Source organism: Monodelphis domestica, chromosome 3, assembly GCF_027887165.1.
Source record: "Monodelphis domestica isolate mMonDom1 chromosome 3, mMonDom1.pri, whole genome shotgun sequence".
Lineage (NCBI taxonomy): Eukaryota > Metazoa > Chordata > Mammalia > Didelphimorphia > Didelphidae > Monodelphis > Monodelphis domestica.
Window position 1 is genome coordinate 500,090,307 of NC_077229.1, and position 20,425 is coordinate 500,110,731.

Below are 20,425 nucleotides of genomic sequence, written 5' to 3' on the forward strand. Positions count from 1 at the left end.
GGCAGACAGGCAGGCAGGCAGGCAGGCAGGCAGGCAGGCAGGCAGGCAGGCAGGCAGGCAGGCAGGAAGGAAGGAAGGAAGGAAGGAAGGAAGGAAGGAAGGAAGGAAGGAAGGAAGGAAGGAAGGAAGGAAGGAAGGCAGGCAGGCAGGCAGGAAGGAAGGAAGGAAGGAAGGAAGGAAGGAAGGAAGGAAGGAAGGAAGGAAGGAAGGAAGGAAGGAAGGCAGGAAGGCAGGAAGGCAGGCAGGCAGGCAGGCAGGCAGGCAGGCAGGCAGGCAGGCAGGCAGGCAGGAAGGCAGGCAGGAAGGCAGGCAGGCAGGCAGGAAGGAAGGAAGGAAGGAAGGAAGGAAGGAAGGAAGGAAGGAAGGAAGGAAGGAAGGAAGGAAGGAAGGAAGGAAGGAAGGAAGGAAGAGAGGGAAGGAGGGAGGGAGGGAGGAAGGACTTCAAGGGGCAACTAGATGACTCTCAGTGGATTAAGTTAATCTAGATACTAATTTTTTTTAGTGATCATGTCTTTCTTTTTAAATGTTCATAAAATCACCTAAAATAATATGTTCTGGAATTTTATCAGGAATTAAAATGAAGACTTATAGTAGAACAGCATATAGTCTGCAGGCTCCACTGTCTTCCACTGGTGGGGGTGGGAACACAACCTTGTTCTGCAGTCCGGTGGAACCTCTCCTCATTAATCTTTCAAATATTACTAACAATAGCTCAGCAGTTACCCCTACCCATAATTCAGTACCTTGCAATGTAATTAGTACAGGCCTGATAACTTGAGCTCATAAAGAATAGGTAAGTGCTCCTTATTTTTCTTATGTCCTATCCCTTCTAAAGCTCAGTCTCCAAGGCAGAAGTAGTGAAGCACAATAAGATGTAAAGTTTTTCTTTCCCTCAGATATCAATTTTGCTTGTTTCATCACTCTCCCCAGTACAATTTTTAAAAAACCCATGTTGGTGTGAAGTTGATTTAATGATCTAGCAACTGTATTCATCCTTTGTCTTTTTTTTCCCCCTCAGCTTGATGGTTGAACACTGGGGACGATTTATAAAACATGAACAAGAATTAAGCAAGATGAGAAACTATGTGTATCAAGTTTGGGAAGTAAAATATTTTGAAAGCTTAAAAGATTTTTTCAAAGTACCTAGTAACAATAAATCACATTTATATGCTATTCTAAGGTTCATTAAATTATTCTCAACAGCCCTGTCAATAGGTAGGAAAGGTATTATTTCCTCCATTTTAAACCTAAGAGAACTGATCAAAAGAGTAATGAAATCAATTCACTAAACCTCTTTCCAGAAAACCAAGTACATTTGATGGTACACATTTGTGTATACATACATATATGTGTGTATATATACATATATACACACTATACACACCCATTTGAAAAAATTAAATCCTGAGAACTTCATCTCAAATACAGAAATGGTTGATCATGATACATTTGATGAGGCTTTTTTAATAATGTTGCTTCTGTTCTCTTGCTCTAATATTCTGAAATACCTGCCAAAGTTACTATTAAAGAAAATTCCTAGAACCTTTCAAGATCCAGGCCTTTGTACTGTAGTTCTGGAAGTCTCTACTCTACGTTTTTACATCTTTCAATTCCTTAAGCATTTGAAATCACAAGGTAAAATCAAGAAATATTTCTACCATCAAAAAATGTTTGCTTTGCCATAAAAATTTTCAAACATTAGGGTTTACAAAGTACTTTCTTCTTAAAGACTGAACAGTATATAATTGGTACAGTTGCTATCCCCCATTTCACAAGTGAAGGGACTTCTGGGTAAACATGGTGGCAATCTAGATGCAAGACTTGTCCTCTCCTCAGCAACCACCAATATAGACTACCTCAAAAGACCAAAGGGACTCTATAGTAGGGCACAGCATTGAAGGTACGTGGGATTTGGGAATTCCCACACTCTAAGGGGATGAAAAAGCACCCACCAAAACGCGAGCTGATCTACCCTCTCACACCCCACCTACGGAGCCAAAGTCAGAGCCAGTCAGCACCAGAATCAGCGAGTGAGTGAGGGACAACTCTAGAGTGAGTAAGGGGTACCTCTTGGTCCTTGGGAGCTGACTAAGACCATCAAAGACCTACCCCCAAGAGCAGCTACACCTGAATCCCCAGCAGGCTGAAGAGCACAGACTGTGGGCGCTCACGGGAAAATAGCACAGAGAAGGGCAGCAAACAGCAGAAGCTGCAGAGATTCTAGAGCTTTCCATAAGCAAAATCCTTGCTCCTTAACTCCATACACAGAGAGTCTGCCCATCTCACTCAGATTTCTGACTAAAAAGGAAGGAAAAACCACATTGATGGCAAACTGGGCCCAGGAACAATAACTGCCCTCCACCAAGAAAAACAAGAAGAGGGGATTGACCCTGGAAAATTTGTACAGAGGAAAAACCCAGGCTACAGAGGAAATACAGTAGGAAATTCAAATAAATGCACCAAACCCTTCCCAAAAAAAAATGGAAATTGTCATCAAGCTCTTGAAGAATTGAAATTGGAATTTGTCAAAAAGATGGAAACCTTCTGGCAAGAAATGTGGGAAATAGTTCAAAGAGAAAATAACAGTTTAAAGGACAATAACTCCCAACTGGAGAAACAGCTAGAAGCCACGAAAAGCAGGACAGAGCAAACAGAAAAGGAAAACCAGTCCTTAAAGACCAGAATTAGGAAACTGGAAGTCAATAATGGTGCAAAACAACAAGAATTAATAAAGCAAAGTCAAAAGATTGACAAAATAGAAGAAAACATAAAAAATCTCACTGACAAGATGACAGATCAGGAAAACAGAGCAAGGAGAGACAATTTGAGAATCATTGGTCTACCTGAAAAGCCAGAAATAAACAAATCTTGACATCATACTACAAGAAATCATCCAAGAAAACTGCCCTGATGTTCTTGAACAAGGGGGCAAAATAGACATTGAAAGAGTTCATAGAACAACCTCTACACTAAATCCCCAAAATACAACTCCCAGGAATGTAATTGCCAAATTCAAGAGCTTTCAAGCTAAGGAGAAAATACTACAAGAAGCCAAAAAGAGACAATTCAGATACCAAGAAGCACCAATCAGGATCACACAAGACCTGGAACCTTCCACACTAAAGGATCACAAGGCCTGAAACATGATATTCAGAAGGGCAAAAGAACTGGGTCTTCAACCAAGAATCACCTATCCATCAAAACTGACTATATACTTCCAGGGGAAAATAAGGGCATTCAACAAAATAGAAGATGTCCAAGTATTCATAAAGAAAAGACCAGAACTAAGTGGAAAGTTTGATATCCAAACACAAATATCAAAAGAAACATGAAAAAGTAAATAAGAAAGAGAGGGAAAAGGGGGAAAATGTTTTTTCTTTTAATTCAAACTCTCTTCTTTAAGGACTACAATTAGATCAAAGTATATATATTAATATATGGGGAAATATTATTTATAAATCTCAAAAACTGTATTCATTATTATGGTAATTAGAAGAATCACTCATAGGGAAAGATTGGGGCATTAAGGGCTATAGGATATGCAAAAAAAAAAAGTAAAAGGGGGGGAATCAAAGATGGTACCAAGAGATACTTGAAGAAATAAAATAAATAGGATAATCTTTATCACACAAAGACATGCATGGGAAGGAGAGGGGAAGAATACTCTTAAAAGAAGGCGAGGAAGAGAGTGCTAATAGGTAATACGTAAACCTTTCAGTGAAATCAACTCTGAGAGGGAAGAGCATCTAGATCAATTGGGGTCCTGAATTAAGTGAGAAGGGAAAGCTAAGGGGAGTATGGGGGGGGGGAGTACAAAAAGGGAGGGAAAGAGAGGGTGGAGGGAACTTAAAAGACCCTAAAAAAAACAAGAAGGGAACAAAAAGGGAGGGGCCAGAAAGGGAAGCATATTAAGGGACAGGATTAGGGGGATTGATTAAAAGTAAACCACTGGTTTAAAAGAATATAGCAAAAGAAGAAAGGATTAGAACTAGTAGAGGATATCAAAATGCTGGGGAATACAGGAGTGACAATCATAACTTTGAATGTGAATGGGATAAACTCGCCCATAAAAGGAAAACAAATAGGAGAGTGGATTAGAATCCAAAATCCTACCATATGTTGTCTACAAGAAACACACATCAGGTGGGTAAATACTCACAAGGTTAGAATTAAAGATTGGAGCAAAACCTATTGGGCCTCAACTGCTAGAAAGAAGACAGGAGTTGCAATCATGATATCTGACAAAGCCAAAGTAAAAATAGATGTGATAAAAAGGGATAGGGAAGGTAAATACATCCTGATAAAAGGGAGTATAGACAATGAGGAAATATCAGTAATCAACATGTATGCACCAAATGGTATAGTATAGAGAAACTAGTGGAATTGGAGGAAATAGATAGTAAAACTATACTAGTGGGGGACCTGGTCATACCACTATCAAATTCAGATGAATCAAATAAAAAAATAAATTAAAAGAGGTAAAAGATATGAATGAAATCTTAGAAAAATTAGTTAATAGATATATGGAGAAAAATAAATAGGGACAAAAAGGAATACACCTTCTTTTCAGCAGCATATGGTACATTCACAAAGACTGACCATGTACTAGGTCATAAAAACATGGCAAACACAAATGAAGGACAAGTGACTTGTCCTGGGTCATAGATCAAGTCAGTGTGGAAAGCACAAGTCAAAAGAAAGGAAAACAGAATTTAAGAATTGTGATCACACTGCAATGACCACTTAAAAATCCACAGTCAGTCAATCAACAGGCATTTATCATTAAAGTATCCTCTGTGTGCAGGGACTGTACTAAGGTGCAGGGACATACAAAGAGAGGCCCAAAAGGCCTGTCTTAATGTTCTCAAGGTGCTAAATGGAAGGGGGGATGGAGGGGGCCAGCACAGCAGGGTATACAAGAAGTATACAAAAACACCACAGAAGCAGGATAAAATGGAACTAATCTCAGAAGGAATCACAGGCAAAAGCTTTGAATGTAACATGCTAAAATTTGTTATAAATTACTTAAAAATAAAAGCAAGCTATACATAATAGACAATCAGTTTCGAGTAGAACCCATTTTCAGTTTGACTGTATATGGAAGTACCTGTTTTACTTTATATTTCTAAGTTCAGAACAAAATAAATGAGAAAAAATTTTTAAACATCAACTGAAGTGATAAAGCAAATATTTTATAAAATACTAGTACTTCATTCCTAGAACACATTAAAAACATTTTCTTTCCCAAATGATAATTATATAGATGATGTCACCTTACGAAAGTCTAGCTAATTTTGTCAGCTTGTTTTCCATCTCTACCAGCAATCTCCAGGCTAGAGAAGGATATGGCCTGAATATTGGATTTCAAGAAATGTAAAAAAGCTCTTGAAGCAAGACAAGAAGTTATGTCCAGAATAGAGTAACAATCTCCATTTTCTTGCAGGTTTCCTATAATTATTATCCAAAATCTTTTTTTTTTTAATTTTACACTGATAGCAACCACTAGTCAAAGAAGATCCTCTCATTTTTTTTAAGATAGCCTAGATAAAAAAAAAAATTTTAAACCCTTACCTTCCGTCTTGGAGTCAATACTGTGTATTGGCTCCAAGGCAGAAGAGTGGTAAGGGCTAGGCAATGGGGGTCAAGTGACTTGCCCAGGATCACACAGCTGGGAAGTGTCTGAGGCCAGATTTGAACCTAGGACCTTCCATCTCTAGGCCTGGCTCTCAATCCACTGAGCTACCCAGCTGCCCCCAGATAAATTTTTTAAGCCCTGTTTCTCCTGTGTAAAAATATTATTATTTTAAATTGCAAAGTTAAAATTCCTTTTGAGAAGAATTTTAGGTTAAGAAATATGCTACCTCTCTGAATCCAGAAACTGAACTGTTTGGAGAAGACACCATGAAGATGCCTCCAGATATCAAGCTGCACAAGATCAAGAATGAACTTTGGGTGTGGCTGAACATTTATTTGTATGTATACTTTCATGCCAAAGGGGACTGCCCCCCAACTGGCTTTTGTCAATGCATCTAGCAATTATTGGTTTTGTTCTTTTCCTCTTATCCTCAAATTGTTGTAATGTTTTAAGTTGATTATGTATGGTTTCACGATCATTTTTGGGAAACTCCTTTCCCCAATAACGATCAAAAGGAAAAATGTAAAAATGGAGATTTGAACCTCAGACTTCAATTCCCAGAAGTCCTTGGTAACACTACCAGAATTCACTATAATCCCACCTGAATTCCCACCTGGGCCAAAAGCAGAAATTGTATTTAAGCTGACTCTCCTCCTACTTTGGGTCTTTCGGCTTCCGCTTCTAGAGACACATGTCTCCCAAGATGTAGTAAGTAAAATTGAATGGGCCTTTCAGCCCTCCTAGCCACGTGCTTTTTTATTTTGTATTTTCTTTGTTTCTTAATCTTTAATAAACCTTATAAAAATAGAATACTTTTAGCAGAGAAACTAATTTAAACTCCTACACCTGCCGAGGCTTTTCAATGCAAAATTTAAAATGAAATCTCAGTAATAAAATGATTATATTTTAGGAGATTTATTAATAATCATTAGAAATCAAGGAATAAAGAGGATACAAAATAAAGACCAGGTGCTCGTGGTTGATTAGTCAGTTCAAATGCCCTGCCTTACCACCACCAAACTCAGGACAAGAAGTAAAGAAGCAGGACCCTCCACATCTCCACCCTGTCTACAGGAAGTACATAATGACAGGAAGTCGGTGTATTCCTGGGAAATGTAGTTATTTTTTAGGGTTACATATTTTCAATTATACATTGTGTAAGTCATTATATAGTTCTAGAGAGGTTTACTATACAACCTAGTGTGTATTAAATGTTTTATGTTCTATTTGATTACAACACTGAAGTTGATCATCCTATGAAAAGTATGTTCTTGTCATGGTCCTCCATTAATGACTTGGAGAAAACATTAGTTCTGACCCTTTTTTGTCTAACATCCTTGCCCTAGTTTCCTGTTACTGCTTCCACTTTGTTTTCATGATGAGGCACCACTCTGTCCCAAATCCAGTTTATCAGCCTCCTACTTTCTGACTACATGTTTCTGAATTACTTTTCTTGTGTCTTCCAGACCCTGGAATATTTGTCTACATCGGACTCCAATTCTTTGTGCTCCTATAAATAGGTTGTGGATAGGCATTAATGTACATTAATAATGTAAATATTACCAAAAGTATTCTAAATTTCTAGAAATTATCAGGTTCTTAGCTCAAATTCCATATTAACCCTATTTAAGAACATTTTAGATCCACTTGAAAACAGTTAAGACAGGATTCATTCCAAAACATATTAGAATAAAAATCAAATCCTAAAATCACACAAGGCAAAATAATATAAATCAGATCACTCCTCATCAACCTACAATCTAAACCCATGTCCGTAAGACTGCAAAACAATACAGGACACTGGAGGAGAAGAAGAAAAATTATTTCGTTCAGTTTAAAAGTGCATCTGAATACACTGCACTAAGATGAGTGCATGTCTATATGTTTACATCAGTAGAGAAAAAGATATCTACCTTCCCAAATAGTTTTATTAAGAAAGAAAAAACATCTACTATATGAATAAAATCTGTTGATCAAACACAAGATGAAACTATCACCCTTTCCAAATGACTACACAGGCAAGCTTGTGTCTCTTACCCAATCATACCACTTCCTCTTGTTCATGACCCCAAGGATTCAGAGTCAATTTGGGACCTTAGACCACAGGCTTCAGAATCATAATATTGGAAATGTCCATATAACTATCTACTGATAGCGGTTTCTAGTCCTGCATTTAAAAAACAAAACGAGTAAAAATGTTTCTGATTATATAACCATATTAGCAGTTCTCCATCATGAAAAACAAATGATAAATATAGGATCTTAAAGTCAACGTAGCTTAACAGCAACATAAATGATAAAAGTTAAATTCAAATGTCCATAGAATCTGAGCATTACCATGAGACATCAGAAATCTAGTCCTGGTTTTTGCCACTAAATAGTTATACAATTCTGGACTGTAAGTTCTCTGGGCCCTGGTTTCTTCATGTGTAACCCAATCTTGGCAAATTCTTACAACCAAAAGATTCATGATTTGTAGAACCTACATTTTTCCCCCTCTTTCCTACCTCAATCCTGTTACCCCATTACAAATTCCCTTATTCTTGTCTCAAAAGTTGAGGCTTCAGAGGGTAGAATGGTCTATACTAGAGAATCCAAATTATCATTCCAGAGCTAGCTTGTCAGAAAAAATCTCTAAAGTTCCTTTTAGTTCTCCATAATAACAAATTCTTTCTCCAAGTGTAATTTCTACAACTGCCATCTCCTCTTTCTATACTGTAAAAATGGAGATTTGAATCTCGGACTTCAATTCCCAGAAGTCCTTGGTAGTTTCCAGAATTCCCTATAATATTACCAGAGTCCTCACCTGGGCTGAGAACAAAATGGGTATTTAAACTGACTGTACTGCCTACATGGTCTCTCGGCTTCCGCTTCTAAGCACACGCAGGCAAAATGTAAGTGACTGTGAATGGGCTCTGTTACTAGGCATGTGCTTTCTTATTTTGTATTTTCTTATTTCTTAATTCTAATAATCTTTAATAAATCTCACAAAATATAATACTTTTAGCAGAGAAACTAATATAACTGTTACAATACCTTAGCCTAGAATGCAATCCCCATTTAATGTCATCTTAAAGATGACATTAAGATGACATCTTAAAACTTCTAAGATGAAGCTTAGAAAAAAAAATCCTTTTAAGGGACCCAATAAGTTAAAATTATTTATATCCCTACAAGAAAAGAGGATATTGGTAACTCTTAAAAATTGTTATTATCACTTGGGTAGCTAGAAGAATTATACTTAGAGGAAACAGTGACAAACTGTATAGGATGAAATGCCAAGACACATACACACACACACACACACACACACACACACACACAACTAGAGGTAAAAAAAAAGGGGGGGGTGTTATACAAAGAGAAATGAGAAAACAAAATGGGTTAAATTTATATGTCCTAAAGCAGTGCATGGCAAGACTGTGAGAGAACACCAATACAGTGGAAGGGTAAAGAGGTTGGAAATAGGAAATATTTAATTCTTACATGCACAGAAATTGACTCAAAGAGGGAAGAGCAATCAGATCCATGGGTCAGAGAATTGATTCTTGCCTCATGGAGAAGTAGAAGGATAACAAATGGACTAGTGGGGATGGATGCAATAGAAATGGGGGGGGGGGAGGGATAAAAAGACCATAAAGAAAATAAGAGGGGAAAAACCGGGAGGCGAGGGTGGGTGGGAAGTAAAATAAGGGTGAGAATTAAGGGGACTGTTTAAAAACAAAACACTGGTGTAGAAGGAAATAGTGAAAGAAGAAAGGGCAGGACTAGGAGTGGAAATCAAAATGCTGGGAAATACACAGCTGGTAATCATAACTCTGACTGTGAATGGAATGAACTCACCCATAAAGAGCAAGCAAATAGCAGAGCAGATTAGAAACCAAAACCTACCATATGTTGCCTACAAGAAACACATATGAGGGGGCCAGCTGAGTAGCTTAGTGGAATGAGACCCAGACCTAGAGATGGGAGGTCCTAGGTTCAAAGCTGACCTCAGACACTTCCCAGCTGTGTGACCCTGGGCAAGTCACTTGACCCCCATTGCCTAGCCCTTACCACTCTTCTGCCTTGGAACTAATACACAGTATTGATTCCAAGACAGAAGGTAAGGGTTTAAATGAGGAAGGTAGACAAACATAGGATAAAGGTAAAGAGGATGGAGCAAAATCTTTTGGGCATCAACTGAGAAAAAGGTAGGAAGGAGTCACAATCATGATATCTGACAAAGACAAAGTAAAAATAGATCTAGTCAAGAGAAAGAGAAAGTAATTACATCCTAATGAATGGCAGTATAGACAATAAGGAAATATCAGTACTCAACATGTACACACCAAGTGGCATAGCATCCAAATTTCTATAGGAGAAATTAGTAGAGCTCAAGGATGAAATAGACAGAAAAACTATTAAGAGTGGGAGACCTAAACCTTCCTCTATCAGAACTAGATAAATCAAACCAAAAAATAAAAAAAGAGGTAAGATAAGTGAATGAAATCTTAGAAAAATTAGAGTTAGTAGATATGTGGAGAAAAATAAATGGGGACAAAAAAGAATACATCTTTTCAGCAGCACATGGTACATTCACAAAGATTGACCATGTACTAGGGCATAAAAGCATTGCAAGCAAGTGCAAAAGAGCAGAAATAATAAATGCAACCTTTTCACATGACAATGCAATAAAAAAAATAATTAGTTAGTGTTGTAAAGGATAAGTTTAGGATTGTGGCCTAAACTATATTAATTATTGGTCACCATGGATATCCAAAATAATAGAAAAAATTTACCCAAGTCAGTCTCCAAATTTATGGTGATTTAATTAATATAGTTAATATAGGGGAAAGAAATTTAAGAAGGGAGAAGGAAAGGGTGTAGGATTTCTCCCGCCAAGATTAGAGGCTCTAGAAGGTAAAGTTTTGGAGAATAAAAGAGGAAGCAATCAGTCTGAACTCCAAGAGGTCTCAGCCAAGATGCCTGAACCTGAATTAGGTCATGGGAAAACTTACGGCCAAAACCCAGACAAATAGCTGCCACCACGCCAAGATGTCGGAATGCTTAACATGCTGCCAGCCAGAGTGGCCTCTCCGGGGAAAGAGGTCGAAGAGAGTTAGTGATGTGCCCCATATAGACAGTTTTAAGTCACTTTCCTGCGTCTCATCTGTACCAATGTTAGCTAAGCTTGACTTAGGACAGCCCAGGGCTCTGTCTGCTGTTTCTGCACGAGTCTGTTGAAAGCCATTTTCTCAGATACTTAATCTTTGAGTATGGTGCAGACATTCCTGGCCTTGTTAAACTAAGTAGGGTGGAGAAATGTAGAGTTCCCAAGACTTGATTCTGTTAGACCAAGTATCTCCATTGTCACTAATCAGGAAATAGCTAAATCAGATCTTCTAAAGTAAGGTCTGAATGGAGTAGTTTTTAAATCCACAGTGTACATGGAAAGGCAAATAAAAAATTAATTGGAAATTAAATAATACAATTCTCCAAAATCATTTAAAGAACAAATCACTGAAACAATAATTTCATTTAAGAAAATGACAATGATGAGACAATCTCTCAAAATCTATGGGATGCAGCCAAAGCAGTACTTAGGGGGAAATTTATATTCTTGAGTTCATATATTAACAAATTAGAGAGGGCAGAGGGCAATGAATTGGGCATGCAAATTAAAAAACTAGAAAGTAAACATGTTAAAAGTCCTCAGATGAAAACTAAATTAGAGATCCTAAAAATTAAAGGAGAAATTAATTAAATCAAAAATCAAAGAACTATTGATTTAATAAGACTAGAAGCTGGTACTTAGAAAAAAAAACAAATAAAATAGACAATGTACTGGTCAATCTAATTTAAAAAAGGAAAGAAGAAAACCAAATTAACAGTATCTATGATGAAGTTTGGAATTATGCTCCAAAAAGGGTGCTAAAAGACTGATTGCCTTTTGATCCAGCCACAGCACTGCTGGGTTTCTACCCCAAACAGATAGAAAAAAGACTTGTACAAGAATATTCATAGCGGCAAAAAATTGGAAAATGAGGGGATGTCCTTCAATTGAGGAATGGTTGAACAAATTGTGGCACATGTTGGTGATGGAATACTACTGCGCTCAAAGGAATAATAAACTGGAGGAATTCCATGTGAACTGGAATGACCTCCAGGAATTGATGCAGAGTGAAAGGAACAGAACCAGGAGAACATTATATACAGAGGTTGATAAACTATGTTACAATCGATGCAGTGATCCAGAACAACTCAGAGGGATTTAACTGTGGGAGTAGAAACATAGAAGAAAAAACAACTTCTTGATTACATGGGTCAATGGGGATATAGACTCTAAATGATCATCCTAGTGCAAACATCAACAACATCGAAATAGGTTTTGATCAAGGACACATGTAAAACCCAGTGGAATTGCACATTGGCTATGGGAAGTGATGTGCGGAGGGGAAGGGAAAAATATGATTCTTGTAACCAAGGGAAAATGCCCTAAATTGACTAAATAAATAAAAAATTTTTTTAAAAAAGGTGAACGTTAGGAAACTATCTTCTGCATGAAGCCTTTCCTGATCTCTCCAACTACTACTGCATTATCTCCTAATCTACCTTTAACTACTTTGTGTATGAGTATAAATGTGTGAATATGCATATTTTGACTTTATATTTATGCTGTATAATGTATCTGTTTCCCAATTAGGAACTAAGTTCATTGTTAGTGAGAAATGTTTAATCTTTTATACTTGTAACACCTGGCATATAGTGGCTCCCTAATAAATGCCTGCTGGTTGATAGATAACAGATTAAACCTCATGGTGCTGAGAACATAGAAATTGAAGAGGAGTACCAACTCACTTGCATTCTTAAAATAATTCAAGTTGGAAATGAGTAGACTTCCCAGATAATAAACCATTAATATTAGAGGCCTAAATGAAAATGCTCATTTGCAACAGGATTCCAAAATAGAACCTTTAGTGAAAACTTCAAACATTTCAAATTCTAATAAAGCAAAGACTTTTATAAGAAAAATACAGCTATCTCGTCTGTTTGGAGAAATATATAATATAAAAAAGCCCGTGAAATTAATTAAAATAGTGCTTAAATATTTAAATATTCAATTATTATATGCAGACAAGTAAATAACCACTAGTTTCCCCACTAATCTTTTCTCTCATACACCAAAATCTTAATATATTCACTCTAACTGAATTCTACATCAAGTAGAAATCAAGCTCAAGCACTAGCTCTTTTTTTTTTTTTAACCCATACTTTTCACCTTAGAATCAATACTATGGATTGGTTCCAAGGTAAGAAGACTGGTAAGGGCTGGACAATGGGAGTTAAATGACTTGCCCAGGGTCACACAGCAAGAAGTGTCTGTAGACCAGATCTGAACCTAGGTCCTTGGTCCTAAGGGTCTGGCTCTCAACCCATTGAGCTACCTCCAGCACTAGTTCTTTCAATGAATGCATTTTCTATTTCATCCCTCAGTATTCATGAAACCTTCTTCATATCCAAAGTATTATTTTATGTATAATTTTTTCAAAAGAAAGAAGTCTCATTCATTCTGACACAGTAGAATATAAAACAGAAATGGAAAGTGAGGGGGGGGCAGCTGGGTAGCTCAGTGGATTGAGAGCCAGGCCTAGAGACGGGAGGTCCTAGGTTCAAATCTGGCCTCAGACACTTCCTAGCTGTGTGACCCTGGGCAAGTCACTTGACCCCCATTGCCTAGCCCTTACCACTCTTCTGCCTTGGAGCCAATACACAGTATTGACTCCAAGAATGAAGGTAAGGGTTTAAAAAAAAAAAGAAATGGAAAGTGAGGAGGAAAAGATAAGGGGGGCGGGGTGTGGATGTACGGGCAGGTTAAGTTAACTATTTGAAACAGAAAAAGCTCTATTCTGTGTGTCATGGACACACCTTAGGCAGTTCAATGAAACCTATGGATCTATTCTCAGAATAATATTTTCAAATAATTGAAGAAAATGCCGTAATCCCATCCAAATTCATGGACTCTTCTTAATTTTATCCAAAGATGACTTGGTGGGTTGCTAGCCACAAATTCACAGCAATTTTAAATCTGTTAAGCTTTATTACTTTCCCCTCAAACTCTAAATATACAAAATTATACTCAAAACTCTCAAATTATTTCCCAATACAACTTTTATCAACATAGGATGATGGTGAAAAATGAATATTCTTCCTGCCCATACATACATGTATATGTGTGTATTCACAGAAACATAATTACCAGCTAAGATGCATCAACAAACCAAAGAATCACAAAAATGTTCAAAAATGAAGATTTTTATAATGGGCAATTGCAAAATTCACTTGACTAAGAAAAAAGGTAATTCTCCCCCAGTTTTAACTTCATTCCCTACCTATAGCTCCAAACCTCTTGACATTACTCCCTCATGAAGATGTGACTTTTCTAACCAGTTCAATCCCTCCATGTGTATCCTTCATTCCATTCCCTGTCTTTTCCAGTAGTATATCCCTACAATTATCCTTTTTCCTAATTTTCAAAATCTCTTTTCTGTTGCTTTCTTCCTTGCAACCTACAAACACCCCCCAGGTAGCACTTTTAACTAGATATCTTCAAGGGTTCTCAAATTCAGAAATCATTATCTTCCTGTCTCCTAAACCTACCAAAAAGATGTGATCTACAGGCATGGAGAAGCTAACTGTTGGACCATATGACAACTTCAGGTGTGTATTAGAGGATTAGTTTTGGTATAATAGAGGAAAAGTAGATGATAAATGTCCAGAAGGTAGGAGGGTGAGATGGATTCCTCCCTTCAGTCTTCCTCAAAATATGTCTCCCTACTAACCCTGCCTTTACTTCCCTCTAATAACTGATTTTAATGGGTGAACCTCTTTCCCCAAGGGAAGAGAGAAATCAGCACTCTCCCTCTTCCAATATGACAAGGAAGTCAATTTAAGAAAGCTGACAACTTTATTCTAACAAATTGTGGTCAGGGGTAAGATAAGCAAGATGTCTGCAGGATGGATTTTATAGGAAAGAGGGTAAAGGAAGTCCCTGTATGTCTAAAATATCTTTTCCCTCCCTCCAAAGTTGAGAGACTCAAGCTTGCCAGCCTGGTCTCTAAGAAGTTCAGGGTTTTGTGACCCCTGGTCTATCACAGCAGCGCCAGTGTCCAGACCCAGGGTGTCACAGGAGCTGTGTGAGATCTTTCTATGCTGTTCTTATCCTTCTCAGGTTCTGATACAATTCTTGGTATTTTTTGAGGGAATTGATGATTAGGTTCAATGAGGGATTTCAATAGCTCAGGAGAGAAATCTCTGAATCAGACTGGGGAGGGAGGGAGGGAGGGAGGGAGAGAGAGAGAGAGAGAGAGAGAGAGAGAGAGAGAGAGAGATCAAATGTCTCCCACCTGGAATCTTTCTTCCCTCAAGATTCCAAGCCTCCTCAACCATCCCCCACTGTGGATGTAAACCTTTCCATGTCTTCCAGGCTCTGTCCTTCAAAGTCTAGATCATTCCTCTATTGTAGATGAGAATTTCTCCTGATCTATGAAGACCTTATATTTGCCTTTCTCATTCTAAACTCTTCTGGCCAAAACCTTTCCCTGAGTCTCTTTTTTAAAAGACCTCTGCATATCCTACAATGTTTCCCCCATGATTTCACATTTATTGCTCTAACCCTCAAGTCCACCTACCATACCCATATTCTATATCTATCCTACTTGGTTTCCTAATCAAAAATTTCACAGATAAATTGTAAGGATGGATTCAACCCTTTCTGGCAAAATTGCATAGTATTTACTGATGCAACATAGAGGCTAGACCTTTATTTCTCTTTCTAGACTCATAAAATTAGATTCTTAATGATTCCTATTTCTCAGTCTGGTGCTCTCAAAGTTTCTTCCAGCATAGTGTTTCCTCCCAGATAGACTACAACACTTCTCTCTACTCCTTCTACCCTTTCCCATAATTCTAACCTAGTCATCCAGTCTGCTCTCACTCCCAGCTCAATGGTAGAACTTAAATGACAGTACATCATAGGACATAGGACTCACTAAATCAATGTGTTATGGTCTAACAGTTCCCCCTACTACACATTGCTGTGTTATGGCTCACAGGGTAAGTAGTTTACAACTCCCCACTTACGTGATCTACTAAAATCCAGATTCACAATTTTTAAAACTCTCAAAATTCAACAACAAAAACTTCCCTCTCTAAACCATTGCCATAAATACCAATACTTTTTCTCTTCACAAAAATTCAATTAGTTCTGAGATATTTCTCCTAAAAAATATCCCTTTTCTATATTTCTTCCTTTTTGAGAACATTTAATTCCACTTTTAACGGGGGGAGGGGGGAGTTACTATAATAATCACAAGATCTTAATTTTCACTTCCCAATATTTTTTTGCCCACCATGATCAAAAGGAACAAATACTCTAAAATTACTTACCAAAACATAATACCTATAGCCATTAAATAGGGTATTCATTTTCACTGTAAGTAATCTAAGACTTTCCTCCCAGTAAACAGCATAACATGCTTAGTGTCCCTGAAAAAGGCTATCTGAAAAGTCTTTCCTTAACTAACTTCTTAATATAGAATCTCTATAGAGCATGCCTTTCTACTTATTAGACTTTAAGCATAATACAAGCAAAGAATGACTTCCTAAAGTGGAAATGAGTCATCAGTCTCTGGCAGGAAGTACAACATAATCAAAATAACCCCTTCTCATCCTGGATAAAGGCCAATTAAAAGTAGATGTCTATAAAATTATGCATCTGGTCATTGAAGAATCTTTTTTAAAAATTAAAAGCTTTTAATCTGAAATTAAGCTAAAGGTTAAGAATCCCTTTGTAGAATAACAAAAGATGCCCTAAAACTGGCTAATTTCCTTTAAGTTTTTCATTTAGAGAATTAAAAGCCAAGAATACTAGAAGTAAAAAGGGACAAAAATATTGTTTACTTGAAAAACAAAAAGACTCTCCAGTTGGAATTCAAACAAAAATAAGTCCCTTTAGGTACAATGGAATCCATACCTTAATGTTCAGATGTCTCCTAAAGAAAGAGATAAAAATGAGAGAAGGTTAACAAAATTCAAACACTGATTATTCCTGAAGACCTAAAACTAAACTGTTACTCAAACTGCACAGGGATAAATATAATATTTTTTTTTTTAATAAACCCTTACCTTCCGTCTTGGAGTCAACACTGTGTATTGGCTCCAAGGCAGAAGAGTGGTAAGGGCTAGGCAATGGGGGTCAAGTGACTTGCCCAGGGTCACACAGCTGGGAAGTGTCTGAGGCCAGATTTGAACCTAGGACCTCCCATCTCTAGGCCTAGCTCTTAAGCCACTGAGCTACCCAGCTGCCCCTGGATAAATATAATATTGCTAGAAAGATTAGTAGGTGCTTAACCGGGCATAAAGGGAAACCTGGGAAGTCAAGACCCAATAAACATTTGTTGATTAAAGACAACCTAGTGTAAAGAGAAGCCTGGGAAGTCAGGAGACCTAAGTTTTAAGTTATATTTTGTAACATGACTGTGAACAAGTCAAAGACTCTGATACTAATCTATAAAACACACTGTAACACATCTACCTTATCTACCTGATATGTGGCTCACAGAAATATCTTAAGGATAAAATAAGGTACATCCAAGTACTGAAACAAAAATTAATGGTTATAGAAACCTGAAATGGGATTATTGGCAAAAAAGATTACTAACTAGATTGTATCTTTAGAAACACTGTTATTAATCCTATGTATGGCTTATATGTCTTCATGTCAATCACTTATTACCTTGTTTCTAAATAATGGAAATAAAATTAAAATCCAGACATGAAGTCTGTCAGTCAGTCAACAAACATTTATTAAATGTATACCATATGCCAGGCACTGTGCTAAGTGCTGACAATACAAAAGAAAACCAATCCATACCCCTCTTCCAAAAAGCCCCTGTTCTCAAAGAACTCACATTCTCATGAGAAAGACAATATGCAAATATTAACTGTGTATACACACATACATGGCATAAACTGGAGGTAATTTTAGAAGGAAGGAACTGAGATTAAGGAGGAATGGGAAAGGCTTATGACAGAAAGTAAGACTTCAGCTGAGCACGTAAAGGAAGACAGGAAAGTCAAGAGGTACAGATGAAAGAGAGAGAGAGAGAGAGAGAGAGAGAGAGAGAGAGAGAGAGAGAGAGAGAGAGAGAGAGAGAGAGTTCCAGGTATGGAAAGTAGTGGGAGGGAGGGGACAGGGAGAAAGCAAGTAAAAATCTATGGAGTTAGGAGATGGGAGTTTGAGGCCAGTGTCACTGTATCATAAAATGAGTAGAGAAAAGCAAAATTTAAAAATTAGAATTCTATGGGTAGATGGGAGTGGGGGAATACAGTTTATAAAACAAGTTTGATTAAAGTCAATTCTAATTGAACAAAGGTAATGGGAGACACACAGGTAGAAATAACCCAATTCCATTAAATATTTATTAAATATGAGCTACATGCAAGACACTGAAAATAATCAAACTGTAACTTTCTTAGAGGGTAAGTGTATCTTTTTAATCTCTTTATCTTCCAGTTATTTCAATCCTTGAAACAACTTGCTACACAAAGATATCCTTAACTTCCAAGAAAGTTACAATTTAATAAGAGGACTCAGACACAGGAAAACATGTATGATACAACATAGAATGTTATGGGACCAAAGGAGAGATTCTTCCCCCACTCCCAATATATATACATAGCTATAAGAAAAATTTCAGTGAGACATCACTTTCATTTTGTAGGAAATATGGTAAAGTTTCATGAATGCTATGGCACTTGAGCTAAGAAGAAAGGATTTCAAGAAAAGGAATGAAGAGTGTATAACTTAGTAATGAAGATAAAAGCAAATGAGTAGTACCACTTGTGATACGAGAATATCTAAAAGTCCAATTATTGTTGCTTAAATGAAACAAAGTTAATAGCAGGACTAGGAAGATAAATAGACCAAAAAAAATGTAGACACTTGAAACTTGACCCAGCTTAAATATTTCTATCCTTCATGCTTGGTGACTTTTTCTAGCAATATACCTTAAATTTTATGACTTTCTGAATACTAGAAAATGAAATATGTTATTCTAACTATAAAGATGAGTCAAATGACAACAGCTTATTCTTTTGAGGTATTCTTAAAATCCTGTTCTTCTAGTGTACTTATCAATCTAAGAAGCATGCTATCTCCAGGACATTTGAGAGGTTATTGCTTCATTTTGTCATTATTAATATATCCATAGAGTTTTTAGTATTATGACCACTGGCAGAAAATCAAATGTGTGGTGTCAAATATTCATTTGACTTGTTCCATCTCTGAGGTCAATTCAGCCTCAGCTTTATCTCCTGAGATTGGCATAGTTGACAGTGAGGAGGCTGCTTACTTTGGCAACAACTTCGTAGCATCTGGAGGGAAAGACCAGATTTAGATGTTGATCATGACACTACCAGTTTTTATTATCCTGTTAATTATTAATGATAACAAAATGAAGCAATACCCTCTGAAACACTAGTCTTGTCATATAATTTTTCTTTGTGTCTTAGATCTATACTCACTTGATAACATAAGCTAAAAATTTTTGATGGATATTTCAGTATCTATAGCAACTTGAATAATTATCTTCATGCAAGATAATGCGATTTTATGCTGACCTAAGTTATATATAATTGTGCTCAAAGGAACAATAAAGTGGAGGAATTCCATGGGAAATGGAATGACCTCCAGGACAAATTGATACAGAGCAAAAGGAGCAGAACCAGGAGAACATTGTACACAGAGACTGATACACTGTAGTACAATAGAATGTAATGGACTTCTCTGCTAGCAGCAATGCAGTGATCTGAACAACTTGGAGCAATCTATGTGAAAAACCTCTATCCACATTCAGAGGAAAAACTGGGAGTAGAAACACAGAAGAAAAAACAACTGCTTCAATACATGGGTCGAGGAGATATGGCTGGTTAGGTAGACTCTAAATGAACATCCTAATGCAAACGCCAACAACACAGAAATAGGTTTTGATCAAGGACATATGTAATACCCAATGAAATTGCACATCGGCTGCAGGAAGGGTGGGGGGAGAGGAGGGAGGGAAATAATATAATTCTCATAACCAAGGAATAATGTTCTAAATTGACTAAATAAATTCATTTAAATTATAAATAAATAAATAAATGAAAGAAAAATAAAGTTATATATAAATATGTAATTTCACATCATAAATTAAAATGTCATTTTTTCCTATGACTGATTCAATTAAATCTTGGAACACTAGAAATTATTTTATTCCCAATATAATGATCTTGTTTAAAATATTTCATATAAAAATAAGTAGCTTTTAAATAAAGTAAATGCTTCAAAATGCTTTTCCAAAGATGGTTAACTATTTCTAACAGATTAGAGTCCACTCTTACCTTAATATTAGGGGATCTATAATCTATAACTATAATTTAGGAGAAAAGCACTCTAAGGACCTAACATTTTATGCTAAGTATTTTGTGGTTTTCCCTTTCCAAAGCATAGGGAAAAGAATGAGGTAATAACACTCCTCCAAATCTAGCCCAAGGATTGGACCTGCCATGAGCTAAAGATACATCTATCAGTCACAGTCATCTATGGTGGATAAGGCACCTCTAGTCAAGGAATCAGACAAATGCCACAGTTTAACATCCATATCATGAGTGGGTACAATTATCCACAGAATTCCTTATTCTGAAAAGTACTATTTTATTTTAATTATCCCCTACAGATGTTTTGTATCTTATTCTCTGATTTGCCTT

At 36.8% G+C, this 20,425-nt stretch overlaps 1 protein-coding gene across 6 annotated transcripts in view; it reads right to left on the reverse strand.

The window, feature by feature from the left end:
• ERBIN (erbb2 interacting protein) overlaps positions 1 to 20,425 on the reverse strand; it is a 171,382-nt gene that overhangs the window by 123,398 nt on the left and 27,559 nt on the right. Inside the window, exon 1 of one of the 6 annotated variants that reach the window (XM_056824846.1) lies at positions 16,650 to 16,670. The exons of 4 other annotated variants lie outside the window; for them this stretch is intronic. The gene's annotated coding sequence lies outside the window, so the exon portion shown is untranslated. Of the gene's footprint in view, positions 1 to 16,649; positions 16,671 to 20,425 lie in introns of those variants that run through there. One more of the 6 variants, XM_056824849.1, reaches the window with a different exon arrangement.